Genomic DNA, 16,763 nt, shown 5'->3' with positions numbered 1-16,763 from the left:
AGTTATAATGATATAATAATTGTCCTCTCCAAAATGGCTTTCATTATAACTCTATTACTTCTTAAAGAAATATATTATTTGATTGGAATACTCGGGAACGGAAGCAGACTCATTAAGTGTTAAAGTAATAATATGGAATAATTATTTAGTCAAACCTTCAATTACAATCACGTTGATTCCACAAGTGACGATGTTATCCGAGGGATCAGAAAATACATATTCAACTCGAGTTGTCCCTGTGGAGAAATATTGACCCGGCTCATATGATTGTGATACCAAATTAACTGTTCCAGAGTTATCCGTCGCTGTACAATCAGGGAATAGAATATTAGCGCCACCAGCGTTGAGAGGGATGATCCGTGAAACATCTTCGCCACAGTTGCATTCCGGCGGAGTGGTATCATTATCTATATATTAACATAATATAATAATACAGTAAAGATATTTTGTATTCGCTTGTACTCTATGAAAAAAAAGCTGAAATACCAACATAAAAATGTAACACGCAAACAATCAAAGCGGAGATATTTTATTCCGATCATCAATCCACATTCAGCTTATGGTTTACTTGATCATTTTCTGTTTGCTTTTTCCGTAAAGTTGTGCTATATTTTGTTCCAAAATTGTTATTTTTAGATTAAATGCTCTTTTCCCATGGTTATCTAGACTGCTGCCCTCATTTGTTGGGGGCTGACGACTGAGAAAACTATGTATTAAAATAGTGGCGGACTTTGCAACATGCATGGATTTTATAACACATAGATTGGAATAGTCCATGACTGTGCTCTAAAGCGTATTTGAATTCAGCTGACGCAGGTACAGCGTTCAGACCTGGCGACATCGCTCATCTTACGCGCAAAATTTCTTATGTGTACTATCGCGCTATTTGTGCTATTTTTGAGTTCGCTATAGCAAACCTGACGTCGACCCACATAGGCAACATTCCCACATTCCACGGTATGGCAACAGGAGGCATGCACTGAGACTGCAGAGTTATGTCCAAATTGACCTTTTGATTGAGTTGTTATTGAACACGTACTTCTAAAAGAAATCAAATTCAGAGAGCGATCTTGTGTCACAACGGCGCGTACTAACGACATAAGCATGATAAATACATAGGCTAATTATACGTGTTTTTAATCAACTTTATCCGAACTTCAAATGCGCAAACGTTTAATGTAAGAGATAACAAAATCCTTTCTTGGTTTACAGCATTACGATGCTATTTTTGAGTACTTTCACGTACCGCGGCAGTTCTGTTCATCAGTACCATCTGCACATACGCTTACTCCATCGCATTTATCGCTTTCTGTATAGCATCCGCCGCTATCGCAAAATGATTGGTTCTCGCCACAACAGCTTTCGTCTTCCTCTTCAGGACAGTCAGGATAGTTGTCGCACGTCCAAGTATCAAATATAGGCGTACCATCGCTGCATTGGTATGAACCTGAAAACAGTATTTAAAGGCCCATTCAGTGATTTGCTCATCCGGACGATCATAAAAATCATCAAAATTCAGATTTTGGTATCTTTGTCATTGTCATAGATGTGCTAACATAGCCTGTGAGTGGTTCAGCCGAAAGCCGTGTATTTAAGACAAAATTAGACATTTTACCCGAATCTGTAATTTAGATACTGTCAGTATTAGGTACATGTATTTGAATGGGGCTTCAACTAACTGCTGTACTGCTGTTTTCTTTGTTTTTTGCCAAATTTGTCATTTGAAAAATACCAAATGACAACTTGAATGTGTTATCCTTCACTTTTAAGCAATTTATAAACAATTTTTTTTACACTTGCGCTGGGATCACTGAATGGGTCTTTAAATTGTGTTTCAATGTCCAGATCTTTATTTAAAAATAAAGATGGACATTGAGACACAATTTTACAATATTTAGGGAAAAAACAAACCAACAAATAAATCCCCAGTAAACAAACAAATAAACAAAAAACCTTAGGCGTGACAAACCGTTGGCAAAATGCAAAACTGACATAAGTGACATTTTTGGCAAAATTTTGTGTTTGGCATAATAAGATAAAATATAATATAAATATGCACATTTTAAGGTAAAAAATGTGAAAAATGACGTTACGTGCCATTTTGGTCAACTGCGTCTGAAGGTAAAACTTACCAGGTGAAAATAATTTTTGTAAATACTGGTCAGAATATGTTCATATTTGGTCGCAATGTGGGACAAGATGACAGAATTTGAAAAAAATGGGTAAAGGCAGTCATGCGTACGGTTGAGATGAATACGGCGGCCATATTGAATTTTTCAAGTATTACCCTTGCGCGCAGTTTTAAAGTAAATTCCTGAAGTCCAATTTTCATGAGATTTGGCACATTTGTTCAGAATAAATTAATCTTACAAAGAATGAAGAGATTTTGCAAGAAAAGTGTAGCTAATTACCTTAACGAGCTCGTTAAGTTTGGTCTTAACCCTGATTACCGAAACTTTTGGGCCTCATAACAGCTAAATTGTTGGTCTAAAGTATATAAAAGTATATATAAATTCAAAGAACAGACCTTCCAGTACCTATTCTGGAAGGTCTGTTCTTTGAATTTTATACGCTCTCCCTTTCGGGATTGAGCACTTTATTCAAAAGATAGTCTAACTTGAGTAAAATGTTGTAAAAGTATATATATATATTTAAAATGGCAAAGACTTGATAAATTCATCCGTGAGGTCAAATTTGGGCCAAAATGCTCATTTGGGCCCAAAATCCCCCAAAACGGCTTTTTCGTCCCACTTCTTTTTCGTTCAACGTAACACAAAATTATTGGGCCAAATTTTTTTTGTTATTAATTTTTAAAAACTAGATAAAAATATCTAGGAACCATTTTTTTATTTTGACCAATTTAGTATAGTCACCAGAGGGGGTTCCCATGCACCGAGTGCTTTTTTTTTCTAACTTACATTTTTGTAATCCTGAAGGTGTCTAGTAAATGAATTTTGATGTTCCCAAAATTAAATATTGTCCCATGGGGTTCATTTGGCGGCCATCTTGGATTCCGACAAAATTCAATTAAATTGACATAACTTTTGAACTAGACATCATAGGAAGACAAATGACCCCATTTTTTCGGGATAGTGTGGACATGAGCAATCAATTAAAAGGTTTATTTTCATGATTTAAACATGTTGGATACATTAAAATGCAAAATATTATGTCCCATGGCGTTCGTTTGGCGGCCATCTTGGATTCCGACAAAATTCAATGAAATTGACATAACTTTTGAACTAGACATCATAGGAAGACAAATGACCCCATTTTTTCGGGATAATGTGGACATGAGCAATCAATTAAAAGGGTTATTTTCATGATTTAAACATGTTGGATACATTAAAATGCAAAATATTACTAAAAATAGTATCTTCAAGGCATACTCGTCTGTATATAATAGGAGCTCTTTTTTTTACATAGGTATATTCGTCTCAGATTGAGAAGGATATTTTGATGTTATTGATTTATTTACTATTTTCTCTTCTAGGTGCATGACTTAACTTATTATTAGCTAGAACTGGTGTTAGTGAACTAAAAATCGTAGCATAGTTATAGTGAAGTGGTGGATAATCATGCCAAAACGCAAGGGTGATAAAGGTACTGAGTCAGACTCACTGCAGAAATGTCCTCCTGTAAATTAGAGTCACGCGGTAGCCGTGACCAGCAAGTTTTTTAAAAAAGACTGATAAAGAAGACTAATAACAGATGCTCCCGCGAGACTATATTTACACCTAACATTAAAACACTTGACTTCTATTGTTCGATGTTATTTTTCGCTGGGTACAAAATGTATCTAAAACCACGCTAAATGTTATTTACAGTCCCAGGTGTAATATCTTGACAACTCATTAATTCCAAAAGGGCCACCAATCCTACAGTCAATCATTGTTCGTAATACACAAATATTTTTGCTTCCATTTCACGCGGTATTTCATAGCGAAAATTAGTGGCAAATCATTCTGATCCAGAATTTTTGGACACTGCTACAGGTCTACCTGGTTATCACCTTCACACTACTTTTTCAGATTCACTTCCAATTATACCCTAGCAATTTCTGAAATACCGTACATACAAATTCCGAACCCCATTCGCCCAAAAATCAAGTTTTTCACAATTCTTTTGTTCTTTTCGGACGACAAATCAATTCATATAATAAATATTGTACATCGACACGCTACTTCACAGCCGACTCCCGTGGTCTAATGGTTAAGGCCTTGGATTCCTATTCCGGGGACTCGAGTTCGAAATCCGCTGACCAACTTATTTTTTACAATCTCTTATTAAACAATAAATTTTAGTTCATCAAGGATAATATAATTTTAATCATCTGGTGCTATTGTGATATTCTTTTTTTTTATCAAAGCAAGATGTTTTATTCTCATGGAAATTGTTTATTATATTAAGAACCTACTTTAAAAAAAAACACCACTGCACAGTGTCATACAACATCGTCAATGATAGAGACCAGTTCTATGTATCCAATTTGTATTAAAAAGACAAATTAGCCACCGATAGAAGCCAGGGCATGAAAAATTAGAGAAATTAAAACCACAAACCGCGAAAGACCGCCAACAACCGCCGCTCACTAGGGATATCCAACTAGATTGGCCCGCAGGGCTACAAAGAACCACAAACCGCGAAATTTGGATATCCAACAAATTAAAACCACAAACTGCGAAAGACCACCAACAACCGCCGCTCAATAGAGACATCCAGCTAGATTGCCCCGCAGGGCTTCAAAAACCACACACCGCGAAGTATAGTTATCCAACAAGCTTAAACTATAAATTAACCTCCGATAGAGGGTAGGGCATGAAGAATGAGGGAAATCAAAACCAAAAACTTTACTGAAAATCAATATCGTTTGAAATGTAGTGCAGGAACTAATGAAGCTTCAACATCACAATCTTCTCGTAACCGTAAATTACAATTATCAACTGTCATGCGACTGTTCCCTCCAGAATGTATCTTTTGTGAAAGACTGGAAATTAAAGTGTCTGGAAAGACTGAGAGACGCATCAAATTCCCAGTATTCAAGGACAAAGATGGAGCATTTAAGGAGCCTACTTGGAAACAGATTGAGCCTCGGGCACTAGAACTAGGACTACATCGTCTACATAGCATGGTGCTAGGTGAGGACATCTTTGCAAGAGAGGCGAATGAGAAGCTGAAGGTCCTACTTGAGAACCACATTATCCATGACTCGATCGCCTATGCCAAATTTCATCTAGGTGACAAAGGGTATATCACCAACAACCTGGTCTACAGCGGCAGCATCTCTGTCGCAGACGCGGTGACTGGAAACTACCAAAGCACATACTGCTCTGCACTATCATCCGGCACCTCTACAGAAGCAAACAACTCGCCACTATTCTCAGTAAGTTGGATATAACTGTGACACTGAGACATATAACTTCGCCTTGGAACTTGAGACAGTGCTGGCCAAGGATCTTGATGAGGTTTCCACATCCCTTACTCCGCAGATCATTACCGGCGAGGGAAATGATGTGTTTCATCTCGAATGGGACAATCTAAACAAAACAATGACGAATATTCATGGGTCAAACGTGGTGAACAGCACTGGTGGGATAACGATACAAGATGTGAAACCCGGGTTTGATACCACTAACTAACCAGGATCGGACTCTCCCTCTCTACAAGCGTAGTTATACCCGAGACCATGGCTTCTGTTCATATCTGTAGTCAAGTCGGGCCCAAATTTCCTGAGGGAACCGTGTTCACTCCGCCCATGATAAATAGCGAAATGTACTCAACATGCATCTCAATGGACCAACCCACCAACTGGGAAATCGTCTTGACCTCATCATGACTGATGCACCAAACCTATTCACACCAAATGAGATTGAGTGCAACGTGGGTACCTCAGACCACTTCCTTGTCAAAACTGCCTTAGAGGTGTCTCCTCTCTCTGAACCATCCCCTCCAAGACATGTATGGATGTACAAAAAGGCTGATTGGGACAACTTAAGAAATGACCTGGCTGCCGTCCGGTGGAATGAGCTATTGACAAAAGAAGACCCCGAGACTGCTTGCTCTAACATCACAAGTGCCATCCAGACAGCGATGCACAGCAACATCCCACAAAAGACTGTCCGTTCTTTTGTCAATCATCCTGAGTGGTGGAATGAGGAGTGTGATGAGGCTTTAAAGAAGAAAACTGGCAAATGGAGAAGATGGAAGGCGCTTCAAACACCTGAGTCTCGCCTAGAGTATAATCAGGCACGAAACACCTACACCTCTATTTCCCGAAAGGCTATATCCTCCCACAAAATACGGGTGCGAGAGAAGATGACTACTGAACTGAAAACAGGGTCAAAGAGCTGGTGGTGGACAGCACGTAGACTAGCTGGGAAGGGTGAAAAGTCTGAAATTCCAGTACTGAAGGCAAATGGAAATACACACATCTCTTCAGAAGACAAGGCAGAATGTTTATCTTCCCTTTTCTGTGAAAAATCTACCATCCCTGAAGAAGACAACAACAAAAGTATCCCAGAGTTGCACACTAGGACTTCCTCCATCTGCTCGAAGGTCGTGTTCTGGCCCAGCAAAGTTAAGAAAGAGTTACTGAAGCTAGATATCAACAAAGCTTCTGGCCCAGATGATGTTCCTGCTCTTGTCCTAAAGATGGCGGCTCCTGAACTTGCTACTCCACTCGCTCGCCTCTTTCAATTATGTTTTGACATGGTCTCGGGTGTATCTACCTTTAGGGAGCGCACCTTGCTCCGCGCGTAGAGAGGGAGAGTTCGATCCTGGTTAGTGGTATCAAACCCGGGTTTCACATCTTGTATCATTATCCCACCAGTGCTGTTCACAACATTTTAGCCATGGATATTCGTCATTGTTTTGTTTAGATTGTCCCATACGAGATGAAACACGTCGTTTCCCTTGCTGGTAATGATCTGCGGAGTATTATATGGAAACCTTAGCCAGCACTGTCTCTAGTTCCTAAGGCGAAGTTGCATGTCTCACAGTGACCCAGCTTACTGAAGATAGTGGTGAGTTGTTTGCTTCTATAGAGGTGCCCGATACTAGTGCAGCATGTGCTTTGGTAGTTTGGTAGAAGAAACAGGGCCACATCCTTATACTTATCTTTGAACCCCAGCTTATATGAATAAGTCACCGCGTCTGCGACAGAGATGATGGCGCCGTAGACCAGGTTGTAGGTGATATAGCCTTTGTCACCCGGATAAAACTTGGCAAAGGTGATCGAGTCATGAATATCATGGTTCTCAAGTCGGACCTTCAGCTTGTCACTTCTGTACTCTGGATTGGGGAAGCCACTTCTTTCAAACTCTTGTATGATTGTACAGAAGACTTAGCGATGTAAGTAACATAACCTCCTTCTGCCCAACAACTCGGTCTTGAATGAAATCAAGGACAACAGTGAATGCCAGCAGATGTGCAGCAGCTTTACGATCCTGCTCTGTTTCAATTGTCGCTTTTGCTTCATCACGCAGGTAAGTTGTGTACTTCGTGTTGAAAGAATCGCGACAGGAATAGTGGAAATTCGCCTCTCTTGCAAACAGGTCCTCACCTTGCACCATGCTATGTAGACGATATAGTCCTAGTTCTAGTGCCCGAGGCTCAATCTGTTTCCAATTAGGCTCCGTCTTTGTCCTTGAATGCTGGGAATTTGATGCATCTCAGTCTTTCCAGACACTTTCATTTCCAGTCTTTCACAAAAGATACATTCTGGAGGGACAGTCGCATGGCAGTTGATAATGGTAATTTACGGTTACGAGAAGATTGTGATGTTGAAGCTTCATTAGTTCCTGCACTACATTTCAAACGATATTGATTTTCAGTAAAGTTTTGGTAGCAGCCACTATGATATCCATTGTTTCTAAATCTACACCAGCAAGACTCTCCGGAATGTGATTACAGACATCATCCATGCGATAGGGTGAATCATGAGGTTCAAAGTGTCTTTTGTCGCGAATGTCATGTAGCTGAGCCAGCTTGTCAGTGGCAGAGCCCCTTACTTTACTGAGCGGCGTAAAATCTAGATGCTCAATACCACTCACATGTAAAATACAATTTACAGGAGGACGTTTCTGCAGTGAGTCTGACTCAGTACCTTTATCACCCTTGCGTTTTGGCATGATTATCCACCACTTCACTATAACTATGCTACGATTTTTAGTTCACTAACACCAGTTCTAGCTAATAATAAGTTAAGTCATGCACCTAGAAGAGAAAATAGTAAATAAATCAATAACATCAAAATATCCTTCTCAATGTACCAAAAAGAGCTCCTATTATATACAGATGAGTATGCCTCGAAGATAATATTTTAGTAATATTTTGCATTTTAATGTATCCAACATGTTTAAATCATGAAAATAACCCTTTTAATTGATTGCTCATGTCCACATTATCCCGAAAAATGGGGTCATTTGTCTTCCTATGATGTCTAGTTCAAAAGTTATGTCAATTTCCCGGTGTCAATTTAATTGAATTTTGTCGGAATCCAAGATGGCCGCCAAATGAACCCCATGGGACAATATTTAATTTTGGGAACATCAAAATTCATTTACTAGACACCTTCAGGATTACAAAAATGTAAGTTAGAAAAAAAAAGCACTCGGTGCATGGGAATCCCCTCTGGTGACTATACTAATTTGGGTCAACAAAAATGGTCAAAAAATGCTCAATTTTCAAAAAAATAATAAAAAAAGCCTCTTTTTCGCCCACAATATTGTTAGTGAAGTTTGTCAAAATTGAAACAAAATAAACAATCGGTTCCTAGATATTTTTATCTAGTTTTTAAAAAATAATTTTTAACAAAATTGGCCCAGTCATTTTTTTGTTACATTGAACGATAAACCCGTTTTGGAGGATTTTGGGCCAAGATGAGATTTTTGGCCCAAATTTGACCTCACAGATGAATTTATCAAGTCTTTGCCATTCTAAATATGTATATTTTTATATACTTTAGAACAACAAATTTAGCAGTTATGAGGCACGAATTTTCAATAATTCCAGGGTTAAGACCAACCTTAATTTTGAAATTTGATGTTAAAATCACCGAATGCACTTACGTTAGTTTCTTAATATCTCTTTTATTTTATTTTATTTTCTATCTATATACAATATTTTATTTCACCCATCAAAGTAACCAAGTGAGTCACATTATTGTCAAATATTTATAGATAAAACGTTTAGCAACTAGTGAAACACAAAAATGTTTCTCCTGTGAAATGGAGAAAAATGCACTGACTAATGCATGGACGGCTCGCACTACGCGTACTACTCGCAGTGCTTTCGGACGCGTTCATTTTTCTTGCGGGTTGATGCTTTTATATTTTCTTTTATATTTGTATTTTCCAACATTTTTAGTGATTATTTTGTTATGAATACAGTAAAAATAGTCCGACGAGTAGGACCTGTTTTTTCTTAGTTACCAACTATGCTCTGACTCTGATCGCTCAAGAAAGATTAACCACAAAAATCCACTAATTCGTCTTTCCTAATTAATAGTTCCGAAATCTTTAGCAGACAAAAAAACCCTGTAAATATTCAAAGTATTGACAGTAGAGCCATCCTTAAGGGCTCGGATAGCAACGTTGGCACAAGATTTTTTCTGGGACATGAGAGCACATCAGACATATCGAATTGTATTAATGACGGATGACCTTCTGATATTAAATCATTTTGATTTTTTGAAATTCGCACAACAATACAAATGTTATGACAAATTATTAAAAATTGATACTTTTTATATTTAACAATCCTCGAAGTAAACTTTATAAATATAATGATATGTACTTAAAATGTATGTATTGAAGATACTCATTTTTTAGCTACATACTCTTTAAGGGTAGACGCGGTTGTTGGTCGAAGCAGCCAAAATATCGAGTTTCATTATCTAAATCAATATATTATTGAACAATAACACTTTGATGTTTTTCAAAAGTTCATTCTACAAATCATATACTTTAAAAAGTTGCTTGATTTATTGTTACAAAAGTGTTGTTGTTTCAGCCCTCTTTACAACATAACTCAAGAACCATATGATCTACAAAAGATATTTGAATTCTTCAACACAATCATTATGAAATGATCAATGCAATTTTTGCCAAAGCTCACTACCATTCGCAAGATGCTGTGAACTACCAAATCGCAACAGTTTAAAATAGTTGCTAACCTTCAGTACATATCATTAGATTAATTAAGTTAACTTCGAGGGCTGTTAAATATCAAAAAAAAATTATCATAATTTATTAATTTGCCATAAAATTTGTATTATATCGCGAATTTCAAAAAATCAAAATTATTTGATATCAGAAGGACATTCCTCATAATTATTCAGAATGCAATGTGATATGTCTGATATGCTCTCATGTCCCAGAAAAAAACTTCAAACGTTGCTATCCGGGGCATTAATAACAGAAAAAAGAAAACACTATTCAAAGTATTAACAATAGAGACCGTATCCTTGACTTACCACGAACTTTATGCTTCAGTTATATACTATATCAAGCTGAAATAGCCAATTTGGACCCCTAGAACCAACACCAAACGCATTTGCGTAACATTAGGGACGATGATTGCATGGATCACCCCACCTTAAATACTGGTGGATCAGTTGTGTGTGCAAAGGTGGGTTGGGGTTGAAGCAGTCGGGGAAAATCCACCTAGTCGGGGGGTAGGGGTTGGAGGGAATCATGTGACTACCAATTACCCCCCATGCGATACCACTCGGATTTATCAAGCCCCCCCCCCCCCTCCAAGCCTGTGATCTATGCCACTTTAAATTTATATGACCATTTTGGCTCATATAGAGCGTGTTTATAGTGGTTGTATACGGAAAGATTATACTGCATTAACAATTGAATATATGAATACAAAACCCACCCAAGTCCATACGTTGGACAAATTGAGTTAAGCATGGAAAATTGTTGCTATACATAGGCCTGTTATATGTATGAAAGAACAACTCAAATTCATACTCTGTGTCTTTTGAGCATGTGAAAAATAGCATGTATGAAAGAACCACCCAATTCCAGGATTTGAGTCTTGTAACACATTGATTGAAATCCAGTATGTTTAAAAGTCCACTTGTAACACATTCATTGCTGGAGAGTGACTTTTTGAAAAACAAACGGGCTTAATCAAGGAAAGTGTGTGGTTTATATTACATGTCAGTATGCTTATCAACATTATACATACATGTGTGCTTTATTTTGTATTATCTTACTAGTGGCAATCTCATTCCAACATTGTTGTCTTTGTATATGATTAAAAAAAACACCCAATTCCAGCATTTAAAATGAACCCCCACGAAGGCCCTGAAATGTTAATCGTCATACCTAATACAGTTTAACCCACTCATTTGCACGTAAAACTTACCATATTGACCAGGTAGATCTAACTGAAGGAATTAAAATGATGCACAGGTTTTTTTCTCAAAATTACATCCCATGGACTTGGGTGGGTTTTGAATTCATGTATTCAATTGATTTCGTAGTGCTTATACGCTTAATGCCGGATATACTGGCTAACTATAAACACGCTCAATAAGTGAAGGGCTAAGCAAGAGTTGAGCATTTTTTGCAGTAATGTCAAAACTAACTATAGGAGAGAATGCAAATTCCTGATATTCCTTTGTTCAAAAGAGCTTATGTGAAAACAAAATAGAACAAACAAACACTAAAAACAAGAAAAGGCTAAACACACAATAAAAAAAAATCGAGACCCGTCACCGTCACCACCACCATGTTTGTCTTACCGACTGCAGCTGTAGGTTCGATTAATGCAATTGCAAGGGTCACAATTAAATAAATTAATAGCCTGATCATCATTCCTGCAACCATGTGCCAGGTCTCTATAGAAGTTCGGTATTGTTCTGCTGAAAAGCAAGATGGTGTTTCAGCAAATAACAAGCTGTAGAGCTCCGTAAATATAGCCAATTACTGAAAACTGGTTACCGATTACTAAAGATGATTATATTTAGATATTTTACCTATACCTACAGAAAGTAAGCTATACGCGACCAAGGGATTTCCCCATAGTGTGAATATACGGACAAGGACAAGTAATAACAATATGATAATTCTGCAGCATACCCTCGATGAACCGGGACTTTGTGCAAAACTATTGTATTGTATAATGCCTTTGTTGAAGTACAGGTACACAGTAAGTCAGTAAACCGCGGATGGTTAGCCTTAAGGGCCATAACGTCACTTAATACACGTAATAAAATTTTTATCCAATTGAAATTGTTTTTATTTTAAATGCTCCAATCAGAGTCCATGTATTTTGACGTAAACTTCCATTTATACGTGTTCGAGAGTCCGACGGTAACCAATCAAAGCCCTTGTTTTACGGTAACCAATCAAAGCCATTGTTTTAAAGGAGGATTTCGTGATCCTAGCATCCTCTTTTTATGACATTTTCAGTAGATATCCACGAAAAAGCTTATTTCCAAAATTTCAGTTGATTCCGATTTTGCGTTTGCGAGTTATGCATGATTATGTGTATTACACTGCTCCATATAGATGATTGTATATGTTGTTTAATGGTCTATAGGTGAAACAAAATGAAATTCTGAGGGGTGTAAAATTATCAACCCGCGGCAATTCGAGATTTCCAAGGTCAAAGTTTATACAAGGGTCAAAATTAAAAATAATTTTCTCAAATTATTCCTCTTGTCAAAGGATTCAGAAAAAGTATAGTTTTACATACCTACGACTTATAGCTGTGGAGTTATGAAAAAAAGTCGAATGTTAAAAAGGGAACTCCAGGGATTAAAAAATAGAAAAATACTCCAATTTTGATTTTATAAAATGGTCTCAATTTGTTCTTTCTGTGATAACAACTCTAATAAACAATAGTTTGGACCACCTATAATGACTCTTTACCTAGGAAACAAAGCAAAATAGGTCATTGCCAATTGCGTCCTATATTGATGATGACATACTGGTATTTCCCTGAACGGTTACCTAGCTAACGAGTCTTTGAATTGCCCAGCGACAATTTTACAATACTATAATGTCACTCCGTACCTATAAATAATTTATTATTATTATTATTATTATTATTATTATTATTATTATTATTATTATTATTATTATTATTATTATTATTATTATTATTATCGGTATTTTATTTTTCACATATCGTGGCCAAACGGCCAAATTACATGTAAAATTACAATTTGAACATACATATAAACATTAAAAATATTAAACACTTTAACAACTTTTAAAAGACATCAAAAATTGCATCGATAGTGAAAAAAAGAATTAGATCAGAAAAGCACCATATTGCACACAAATATTAATTTAACCAAAATATTATTGCACTATGAAAAACATCAAAATATACTTAAATTCAAAACATGTCAAAAATATTATAACAGTTGCACCAGACTATAAAAAGCAATCATGGCAATGAAGAACAATCCCAAGAGGAGATTACTGATTTAAAAGATTAACAAAATATGGGATAGGGCTCAGCCGAAAGCGCTCAGTCCTTGCACGGAATTGGGAAAAATTGTGGGAGTTGCGCAAATTGCGACCATGACTCTCAAGTCTGGTAGGAGGGATTAATGACAGGGAGTCAAGTTTACAACTAACCAGGGCATCATGATATGAACTGTAATCTCCTCCCAGGATTGTTCTACAGGCTCTCTTTTGGATAGACTCGAGTTCTTTGGATTGTTTAACAGAAATACTGGAATGCCACACAACACTGGCGTATATACTCAAGAATCGGTCTTACATATAATAACCACTGTAAACGACACTCAGCTCTTCACTATCAAAGCCAAACCTCTTGAGGGACCTTAGCATAAAGAACCTCTTATTGGCTTTTTTAAGCATGTTATTAACCTGGATGTCCCACTTGAGGTTGTTCTGAAGATAAATGCCAAGGACCTTAGCCTCCGTGACGTATGACAGCGGTTCTGTACCGATTCTCAAGTCGCCAACCTGGGGCTTGTTTTTACTGAAGCAAACCTGGAGGGCCTGACATTTGGAGGGATTTAATTTGAGCAAATTACCCTTGGACCACTCAGTAAACTGATCAAGATCAGATTGTAAAAAGCTGGAGGGTTGTGATTCATTTACATTCTCTGCAAATGTGAGGTCATCCACGTATTTCCAACAACTAGAAGTGGAATTTTGAGCAGCATCATTGATGAGAATCTGAAAACCAATGGGGCCGAGTTTCGTGCCCTGACGGACTCCTCCATGAAGTGAAACATAGTCTGAAAGAGTGTCATTAAAACGAACACATTGCTGCCTATCATGAAGGAAATCACAAATCCATGGAACGATGGACCCACGGACTCCCAAGCGGATTATCTTATCAACAAGGATGGTATAATCGACCAAGTCAAACGCTTTGGAAAAATCCGTTAGGACCACCGTTCCAACATTGTGACTTCCTTCTGCGCCTTGATGCAGATGATGAAGAAGGCTAACAAGGTAATGGGATGTCGAGACACCTTTAACATTGCCAAATTGGCGTTTATCAATTTTATGCTGAATGTCATCGAGGACCCACCCCGCAACAAAACCTTCCGCAACTTTAGCAAAAACAGAGGTGAGTGACACTGGTCTCAGTTTTTCAATAGTGGGGCATAATTTATATGTCATAAGTACATATCCTATTAATAAAAGTGTCATAAGTCATAAGTGCATATCCTGTAAATAAAAGTGCTGCACATTCAACCCTGTTTTTGTTGAGTCCACTTAAAATGATCTTGCACTCATGAAAACAAAACTTACTCTTACGATACCGATATCTTATTTCATTAACTATAATTAATTACATAAGATTTTAGCACATGACATCAACTTTAAATTATGTCGATTTCTCAGGTGTTGCCTTTGAAAATGGTATTTTTGCGGTCATCTCAACTGTTACAGCATTAGCGTCCTGGTCATTATTACAAATTAGGGGGAAATAGTCTACAAGAACTGCCTCCTATCCTTTTACACAGTTTAATATCGCTGCAACTCTTCGATTCGCATCAACTTCATTCAATCATTCATTATTCGATCCCGGGTCGCTATCATTTCGATGTTGTTTCAATTTTGGTATATTATCATACTGCAAAATATTCCTATACACTTTCATGTCACCTAGTATTGCTTTTGATCATGCTTGAAGTTAAGATCTGACTCAATCAAGTACAAAATGTTTGTTACCTACTTTATTATAATTAAATTAAGTGTTCAAAAATGATCTGATTCCAACTGTAATATACAGGGATTTGACTCGTTTGAAAAATCTAATTATCATATATACGTCGTACATTTACATACTAGAAAGGATGTCAGGTGGCTATTTCTCAATCAAATGAAATCACGCGTTATTTCTGGTGCCACAGCATATTTGATATAGGGGCGAAATTGATATTGATAATTGTCATGATCAGTAAGCCTGCATACCTAATATGGTTGTGATGCAAATCGGCTTCTCTGGCCGTGGCGACACATTGACAGTTGCATGATAAGACGGGTGCTGGGCGGAGACGGAACCCCCTTGGTACACATATATTGGTTTGAGGCAGTTTTTTATTTCTGACTTCGTGTACGTAGTAAGAGGCACAGTATTATGAAGTGTACAGTCCTTAACATCGCAGTCCAGTGATATCTGCCTCGATGTCCGAGTATTACCTGTTGGACACGGTTCTGTGAATAAATGTCAGCACAGTCTGGTGTCAGAGAAGGCTCGTTTAAACAATATCATACGGCACTTCCCTGCAGGCTTTAAACAAATATCATGCCGTGTCGGAGGACTAGAGTCCTGGACTCGGACTCGGGTCCTTTTTAAATGACTCGGCCTCGAATGTGCAGGACTGGGACACTGGCAAAATCCGTGTTTGAGCCTATTCTCCGTAGAAGTAACAGGATTATTACCATAGCGATAGGTGAAAACAATTTTTGAATGTATTGCCCTGCACTATAAGTAAAGGTTGCACTCACCACTGTCATGTCTGTGTAGGCCTATGTGTGCAATCGTAGATTATGCCTCATACAATACCGCTCTTTTCAAAGACATTAATCGTACAGGTGCGAGTGAAACGTACATGGACTCTGCATAATGTAAAATTTAAATATAATTACGATCCAGGTCTTCATCCATATTCTTTGATAATCAATATCAATAACCATATTTTGTACATTTTGCTCTCACCTAATGCCCCTTACTGGTGCGAAAGTGCCAGCCCTACACCTATATTCATTTCATATTGAACTGTCCCCTCGAGTTTTTCTTCTATAATGATATTAGGATGATCTGACCCCCACCTAAATTTTTAAAGGATCCTGATCCTCACTTTCCTCTGGCTATGCCATGCTGCGCTGAACCTTAATGCGCCATAGAACCAATGATGATGATAATGATGATGATGATAATGATTATTTTGATTTTGATTTTGAAATTTACCTTCCATTACAACGGAGACAGTAAATTCACAAGTATGCATGTTCCCGCTTGTATCAATTGCTGTAACATTGACTGTGTTGGCGCCAAAATCAAACAGAGAACCCGATGGTTGGCTATATGTCACAGGCACTCTACATCTGTCGGAACGGTAACGCCTGAAAGTTGTATGTGTCTGAAGTGTCTCGTCCATAGCCAGCGCATCCAATGGATAGATGACGGATGTTAATTGTTCGGAAGAACTAACCTGCAGGTTTGGTGGGCATATTATACCTGTGATGATGTATCGGTCCTGACACTTACAATTACAACAGGAGTTCTTAGCTGTAAACATAAAA

This window comes from Amphiura filiformis, chromosome 1 (assembly GCF_039555335.1).
Source record: "Amphiura filiformis chromosome 1, Afil_fr2py, whole genome shotgun sequence".
NCBI lineage: Eukaryota > Metazoa > Echinodermata > Ophiuroidea > Amphilepidida > Amphiuridae > Amphiura > Amphiura filiformis.
The sequence above is the reverse complement of the archived record's forward strand: the minus strand, read 5'-3'. Positions refer to the sequence as shown.